The following is an 8,793-nucleotide window of genomic DNA, read 5'->3' as shown; positions in this document are numbered from 1 at the left end:
TACAAAGGATAAGGAAGGTAGTAGTGAAGTTCTAATTGAAGTTTTAGATCTATTAAATGAGTATGGAGATATCATCTTTGATAGTGTTCCAGAAGAGTTGCCACCAATAAGGAAAATTAGTCATCAAATAGATTTAGTCCCTGGAGCTAGTTTTCCTAGCAAGGATGCTCATAAGATGACTCCTACTAAGACTGAGGAGATAAATAGACAAGTTTAGGAGCTGTTGAGGAAAGGTTTAATTTGAGAGAGCATGAGTCCATGTGCAGTACCTATAGTACTAGTACCAAAGAAGGATAGAGAATGGAGAATCTATATAGACTCTTGGGCTATAAATCAAATAACCATCAAGTACTAATTAGCTTTGCCAAGGATGGATGATCTTATGGACTGCTTGAGTGGCACTTAGTACTTCAAAAATATAGAACTCAAGAGTTGCTATCACCAGATACAAATATGAGAGGAAGATGAGTGAAAGACTACATTCAAGACCAGGAGGGTCTATATGAATGGTTAGTCATGCCCTTTGGACGGACCAATGCACCAAACACCTTCATGCGGCTTATGAATGAGGTACTATAAAAATTTTTGGGAAAATTTATTATTGTCTATCTGGATGATATTTTAATTTTTAGTAAGTCCTTGGATGAACATTTATTGCACATTCATAGTGTCCTTGAAAGGTTAAGGGAAGAGAATTTGTTGATTAATTTGAAGAAGTCTAGCTTTGTCAAAAGTGAGTTAGTCTATTTGGGGTTTGTTGTATCAGCTAAAGGTCTCAAAATGGACCCAGAGAAGGTGAAGGTCATCTTGGAATGGCATACTCCAAGGTCTTCCACTGAGGTGAGGTCATTCAATGGTCTAGCTAGTTTTTATAGGAAGTTCATTAGGAATTTTAGTAGTATGTGTGCATCCCTAATTGAAATAATGAGGGGGGATAGAAAAGAGTCCAAGTGGACTACAAGAGCTACAAGGAGTTTGAATTGCTAAAGAAGAAGGTGATAGAGCAACTTGTGTTGGCAGTTTCTAATTTCAACAAAGTGTTCCAGGTGGATTGTGATGCTAGTGGTAGTGATATTGGGCTATGTTGAGCCAAGAAGGTAAGCCTATTGCCTATTTTAGTGAAAAATAGAAAGATGCTAAGACACAAAGGGGTAATGACTCATTATTTGTGGTGGTTCATAGGTTCTCCAAGATGGAAATTTCATTCCATGCCACAAGACTCATGATGTAGTGCATATTGCAGACTTGTTTTTCAAAGAGGTGGTGAGGCTACATGGGCTCCCAAAACATATTGATTCTGACAGGGATACTAAATTTGTTGGGTATTTCTGGAGGACTTTGTGGAGGAAGTTGAAGATAGAATTGAATTTTAGTTCTACACATCATCTACAAATTGATGGACAAATAGAAGTAGTAGATAGAAGTCTAGGCAATTTGCTAAGGTGTTTAGTAGGAGATAAGCCCAAGGGATGGGATTTGATTCTACCACAAGCAGAATTTTCTTACAATAATTCTATGAATAGGATTATTGGTAGATCACCATTCCAAATTGTGTATGGGAATAATCAAAGGATTGCACCAAAGCTGAGCAAGATGGAGCAAGGGGAGAAGACAAGTGCTGAGGCAGAAGACTTTGTTGAACATGTCAAGAACCTACATGAGGAGGTACATGCACATATTACCAAGGTGAACCTATAGTATAAGGCTAGAGAAGATCAAAAGAGGAGACATAAGGAGTTTGAAGTTGGGGATCTAGTTATGGTATACTTAAGGAAGGAACAATTTCCAATGGGTACCTACAACAAGCTGAAGATGAAGAAATTTGGCCCCCGCAAAATTTTGAAGAAACATGACTTAGGAAATGCATATGAGGTGGAGTTGCCAGATGGGATTCACATTTATCCTATTTTAAATATTGCAAACTTAATAGAATATCATGATGATGGTGTAGAGGAGGAGTGGATGCTAGAGCCATGTCCAATTCCTACTTCTAAGAAGGAAGAGATTGAAGAAATTCTAGATAGTCGTGTGGTTTAGAGTACTATAAACAGGTAGTATGAAGAATACTTGGTGAAGTAGAAAGGACAACCAGTAAAAGATTCAACTTGGATATCCACAGTAGAGGTTTCCCATTTGTGTTTTCCTCTACCAGCTATAAAGTGACAGGGTCACTTTTCAATCTGTCCTAGGTGTCTGATGCAGGAGCATCCACTGGAGTAAGGGCAATCCCATATCACCAAAAAATATGTTTAGTGTTAGTTTTTTTTTAATCTATTTTCATTTTTGGATACCCATTTGGGTCAAATTTAGATTTCAACTCTCATAGTTCCACCATTGGTTTTCTAGGGTAGAGTTTTTGAGCACCTTGGGATACATGCCAATGTAGAAAATAGGTTATTTTGTAATTTGATGGTCTGATTTTTTCATATTGTAGAGAAACTCAAAAATATGTGTGAAAAATCATGTAATCCTTATGTCCTGCAAATTAGGGTTTCTCTTCTTATTATTTTTAGATCTTGTGTTACCCTAGTTATGCCCTGATTTCTGTGTTGTTTATATTTTATTAAATTCTCAAAGTTTGTCATCAACACAGTCATTAAAATGTCCTAAGTATGTTTAAAACCTAGGTTTATTTTCAATTTTTCAAAAGGGTTTACAAAATTCCTAATTTCCTCTTCTTTATGGCTTTACGGTGTTGCGGTTTCCCTTAGGAACATTGTGCTTTAGTGCCTTTGTCTCTATGGTTACATTTCACTGCTATGGCATAAGGGTGTAAAGGAATTCATGGTTTATAGTTATATGGTTTTGTATCTCATAGTAGTGAAGTGGTGCACTTTGGAGATTTCCAATTATATGATTGATCCTTCAGCAAAGGTGCATAAAGGGTTTTCATACTTTGTAACTTTGTTTTACAATTCCATGGTGACAAGTTAAACCATATCAATGAAATCCTAACATCAAGATACCTCTAGCTATACATTCTCCTAAATGGTATATTGCCATAATGGTGTTTAAAGTGGTCATGTTTATTGACTTATGGGGGTACGAATGACAAGTTGAGCAAATGGGCAGAAGGGTGGATCACTTTGCTTCACACACTTACATCTTCTTGAATGGCGTAAGGGTGTAAAGATTCATCATAGTGTAAAAGGTGTCTCATGGAAGTGTCAAATGGTTTTATAGTTCTACATGCAAGGAACCTCATAAGAGCAAAGCAAGGTTTGATTTCATCTATGTGTTTCCACTACTCTAGTTTGTGGACAACCATAAAGTGATGTCATAAAGAGGAATGTATCGTGTGGGACCTGAAAAATTGCCACTTGGGCCTTGAGAAAAGAAAATCAAGTTGTGACATGTCACATATGTCAAATGGGCCCAGCCTACATGAAAGGTAACTTAAGTCATTCATTCTACATGTGGTTAAGTCAACGGTGATGTTTTTTCTAAGATCTGATCTAGGTCGTTGACTTGTTGATAGAAAATTTTTCCCTTACACTCTTATGTTTGCAAGGACACCATGTGGATGAAGAGGTGCTTCATGTCTTTCTCCATGGATATGAGATTGGTTTAGTGTATGCACGTAAAAGGTAAAATGAGGAATGAAATGAATGCTTTACGTTGTTATGAAATGCATTAGAGTGAAAACACGTAAAGGTACATTGAAAGGTTTTGAGATCTTATGATGAAAGGGGCCATGTAGGAGCATAAAAAAAATTCCAAAGCCATGCTTATGAAGGGCTAATTTGTTTACGCTTGAAGTTTATGAAGCATCACTAGATAAGTGTAAGGGTTTGATAGTTGTATCTCTGGAGTTACAAGGATTCAAGGATGTAGGCTCAGTGTATAAGTAGAAGACCAAATTTGAAAAAAGTGATCAGCTGAGGTGTCATGCCAGTTAAGAAAAAAGGAAAATTTCACCATAGCCAAGTAAAAAAATAGAAAAGTACTACGGGATCACATTACATGATTGACATTCTTTGCTATCACCCTATAAGGATGGTATTAAAAGCTCATATATGTAGAATTTATTAAAGCTGGTATATTTCATCATTAAAGTATAAAGATTTGATCAAAAGTTCAGAGTATTTGCCATTTCTAAGAGCTTGTGTTTTCCATTCTAAAAATTCTTCAGGTGTTCATAGCTTTGCAATTTTTTGTGCTATTATTGCAGGGGTTGATATATAGATTTGTAGAAAACAATGGCTAACATGGATGTGGAAGAGGTCCCTACTGATGAAGTGGAAGTAGAAGATGAAGGTGAAGATGTTGTAGAGGTCACAACAAAAGGAAAGAAAAAGAAGGGGACGGTAAAAACCAAAATGAAATCAAAGGTCTGAAAGCCAAATAAACATGCAAAGGACTAGTTGAAGATACTCCCAGGGTCATCTAATGTAGTTTTGGCTAATGAACATGCTTTGAAAGACCCTTACTTCCTATGCAGAGATGCAAAGTGCCCTAAAGTTGATGGTTTTAATCTGTTCATTTATTTTTACCAAAATAGAACAAAAAATGTACCAGTATGCAACCCATGGAACAAGAATATGGAAAATTTGATATTTCCTAAGGTATTTGTTGATCTATATTTGTTGAAAGCACTAATAAACTCTTATAATCTAGTTACAAGGTCATTCCATAGACATAATGGGAGTATTTTATGCACACTTGATAGGACTTCTTTCATAAAAGCTTTTGGTTTGGAGGGGCAAATGGATATTCCCATAGATATTGATGACTTATAGGGAAAATTTGGGAGAAATAAGACTCATTATCTAAATAATGTGATGCTACCCCACATCCCCTACAATGTCAAAAAGGTAGGGCAAATACCAAAGAAAGTAGAGGATCACTTGCCACTAAGCAGGTTCAAAAATTACTTCAAGAATACAGTGTATGGATTACATAAAGTTCTGGGAAGTGATGGGGTAGAAGATTGTTTGTATGGTTCTTTGTTTTTAATAGCATGTGACATACAAGACCCTTTCCACAATAGAGAATATGATTATGTGGGATTCATTATGGATAGCATGCACCATTAGATTGTGAATGCCAAAAAAGGAGAGATGAAGGACTTCAAATTTCATCATTACTCATTGTTAATTCACCTGATCATGTACAAGACTATTGGTTATATCAGTCAGGATTTCATTGATCAAACATCTGATGAATTTGGTGAGTCGCCTATGCAATTATGGACTTGCATTTGGGATAATAATTTTCATTATTCAAATGCAATTGTATTTTTCAATTTGTTTAGTTCTATGATCATGAGGATGGTAGATCATACTTTCTTTAGGGCCCCTAATGTTTTGAAAACATTACTCAGATCTTCCTTTTTGGATGAAAAAGTGAAATTGGACCATAATTGGGGTGATATATTTTTGTTTAAGGAGTGCACCTTGATGATAGTTTATGCATGCCCATAGCCTCCCCATATATTACCCAAACATTTGCCTCCTAGGTTAGCTATTATTGAATTCTTTTGGCAATTTTTACTGATGAACAAAGACATGATTCCTCTGTCCCTGCACAAACCTACATTTGTTTGTAGATGCTTTAAAGTAGGAGATTTTATAATTGGGAAGAATGCTTATGAGGAGCTTAGTGAATATTTAAGCCAATATAAATTTTCCACTGGACCTTGCAGAATGTATGACCTAGAAAACTATGTAACAAATGAGGTAAAGGCTATTAGGGGTTATATTCTACCTCCTAGTAAACCCATCCCTATGGAATATTTGATTGCAAATATAGTGGCAATAGGAGAGTCTAAAGAATTATTGGGAAAGTATATTGAGATTAGAAAATTAGAATATGCCTTAAAGAGGACCGACCCAGACTTCAAGTGTTTTTACACAAATATCCCATGTCCTAGAAATTTGAGGAAATTGGTTGAGAATTTTGATCATATTATGGCCCAAATGCCAAGTGAGCCAGTAGGAGAGGAGGCAACAGTGAATAGAGAATCCCCTGAGCCTGATGTCTAGTTGGAAATTGATGTTGAGGAGGAACATCCATCATCTTCTACATGGGTGGCAAAAGAAAAGAAGAAATAAAAAACCATGCACATCCCAAAGAGGGTGGTGAGCAGAGCCCTACAAGTCATACTAGGAAGTGATCAGTATTTTGCTAATATCAAGCAGAATTACTTACATGAAATGGCAATAGAGGCAAGAAGAGCCTCAACTAATTTACAAATTGCAGCCTCTAGATTGGATGATAGACTCATCTAATCTGAGAAATTCATGGAAGATAATGATTTCATCAGATCATCAAAATTTAAATGTTTTTTATATAGAATTAAGCAAAATGAGATCACATTGAGCCTCATGCCAGGAGAAGATCCTAAAAAGAATAAAGAACTAGTGGATAAACTATTAGCATATGATCCAGACAGTGAAACAATGACTCCTACAGAAGCCAGGGAATTGGTACATAGAAGTGGTATGATTTTAGTGCCAGGATGGGACATTGAAAGGGTCTTTGTACTTGACTAGATCAGGAGGCAAGACAAGGCAATCAATTATGAGGCCAATAGTAGTGAAGGTTTGAAGAGAGGGTTAGGTTTTAGTATAGATACTAAGACCCTAGCTATATGGAAATGATGAATGTAGAGGAGACTACTTAGGCTAATATGATTGTTTGGACATTGGACAATACCATAGGAAAAGAGATCACCAACATGGTTAAATGCTTTGCATTCATGAATGAGGCAAAGATGGATCAAATTGAGGACAAGCTTGTTGCTTCTTGCAATGAATGCCTAGATGTTAGGAGATTATATGAAGAAGAACTCAAAACAAGCTATGTGAAAAAACAAAGAATAGAAGAGTTGGAGGGAAAGGTTCAGAGCCTAGAAGAGGAAGTTACATCTCTGAATGACAAACTCAAAACTATAGCAGAGGCAAAACAAGCACAAGGGAATGTGGAGGAGGTTAGGCACATAGTTGAAGTAGAAGTCCAAATAGAGGATATACCCATAGGGGTAATAGTGTTAGTACTAGTGGTAAATGTGGAAGGTGAGGTCCATAAATTTGATAATGCACCAAAAAGGGGTGTAATGATGAATATGTTGAAGAGAATCTCTCAAGATGCATATAATGTATTCATCAATCTACAAGCTGCTAAGAAAATATGCAAAGAAGCAGTAGGTTAGCTTGACCCCATTTTCCAGCAATGAGGATCTTACTACAATTTTTTGATAGATTGATACCTCTGCTAGCTAAGAAGCCAGACCTTCCTAATAAGGTCATTTCTATTAAAGAGGGTATGGATAAAGTAAAGGATTTTTATAGTTCTTTATAGGAAGATTGGCAATCATTTAGAATAAGATGAAAGTGTTGGTCAATGATTTTTAATCCTTAGTCCTTTCTATCCTTAATTCGGATAGCCAAATAAAAGATTAGAGTGAATTGTCTAGTTCTTTTGAACATATTGTAGATTTTCCACAGGTGGTATCAATTTTTTAAGGTGACACTGATGAGTTTTGTTTGAATGAACTCATTGATACTTTGTTCAAGATTGAAACTAAGATGAATCAATTCATAATAGAAGGAAAAGTAGTCACAGATGCCAGGTGGCAAAGGTTTGTTGGTGAGCTAACAATAGTAAAAGCATGTAAGTGGCCAACAAAAAGAGAAGTCATTGTATGGGAGAAAATTGTAGAAATAGAGGCTTTACCAATAGGAGGCAGTTGAAGAAGAGGGAAAAATTGAAGATTTGATGCTCCAACTATCATATGCAACTATTTTTGTTGTTTCTTTTTCTTATGGGCATAAAGATATTTTGAAAAGTTTGTTGTTTTCCTTGTTGAAAGAGGACACCTGTCAGTCACATTTTGCCCTTTGCTTGTTGCAACTCATGCTTATATAAATGAGTTTTCAAGGCATTGTGATGGGTTTGAAGGCTTGTATAACTTTTTTTTTAATCAAGGAAAAGTACAATCCATCCATGTTTTTGTAGTTGTCATTAAAATTTTACTTTCAATGGTGTACTCTCTGATAGTATCTAGAAATGACATAATGAACAAGATATTTTGGGTTTTTCATTGAGTTTTATTGGTCATTGTATCAATATTCTAAAGGATAATACAAAGGGGTACTTACACTATATCTGTGTCACCAATTTCTGTCTCAATTTTATGAGTTTGTTTATTTTGAGGTCATTTGAATAAGGTTCAATTGATTGAATGATGTCTAGATGGGTTGTATATTGGTTTTATTATTGCTTTTAATTCAATGAATTATGTAAATGCTTTAGTAGATCAGTAGATTTTATTAGTTTATGAAAAGGATATTTTGTAAGAATGAAAATGGGTGATTACAATTGATAGATTCATTTACAAGTTATTTGAATTAGATCTCCTACCAATAGTTAACCTTTTGCCCAATGGATAAGGCACTAGTCACATAAATCAGAAGTAAGTGAGACTAAATTATACCACTACAATATATCAAATCAATTATAAAATCAAAATCATTTTTTATTCCATTTTGTTCAAGGTTACAAATGCTGGTCACCACTCGTTTATATCTAATTTATGAGTCTTAGGTAGCTATTATTTCCAGAAATATTTGTGAACCCAAGGAGGATTATGACTAGATCTGCTTATGAGGGGTGTATATAAAATCTAAAAACATCGAGAATTTGATAAATTATGTATGTGCTAGGGACTAAAGATGAGAATCAGAATGAAACTAATATAATTCTCATACAACAGTAGTCATTTGAATCATCCCTAGGTACACCCACCTTGGTTTTGTAGAGCCTAAAGAGTAGAAAACTATTCTAGGTTTT

The sequence above is a fragment of the Cupressus sempervirens genome, chromosome 2 (assembly GCF_028749045.1).
Source record: "Cupressus sempervirens isolate cs-2001-9-10 chromosome 2, ASM2874904v1, whole genome shotgun sequence".
NCBI classification, from domain to species: Eukaryota; Viridiplantae; Streptophyta; class Pinopsida; order Cupressales; family Cupressaceae; genus Cupressus; species Cupressus sempervirens.
Note: the sequence above shows the minus strand (reverse complement) of the source record.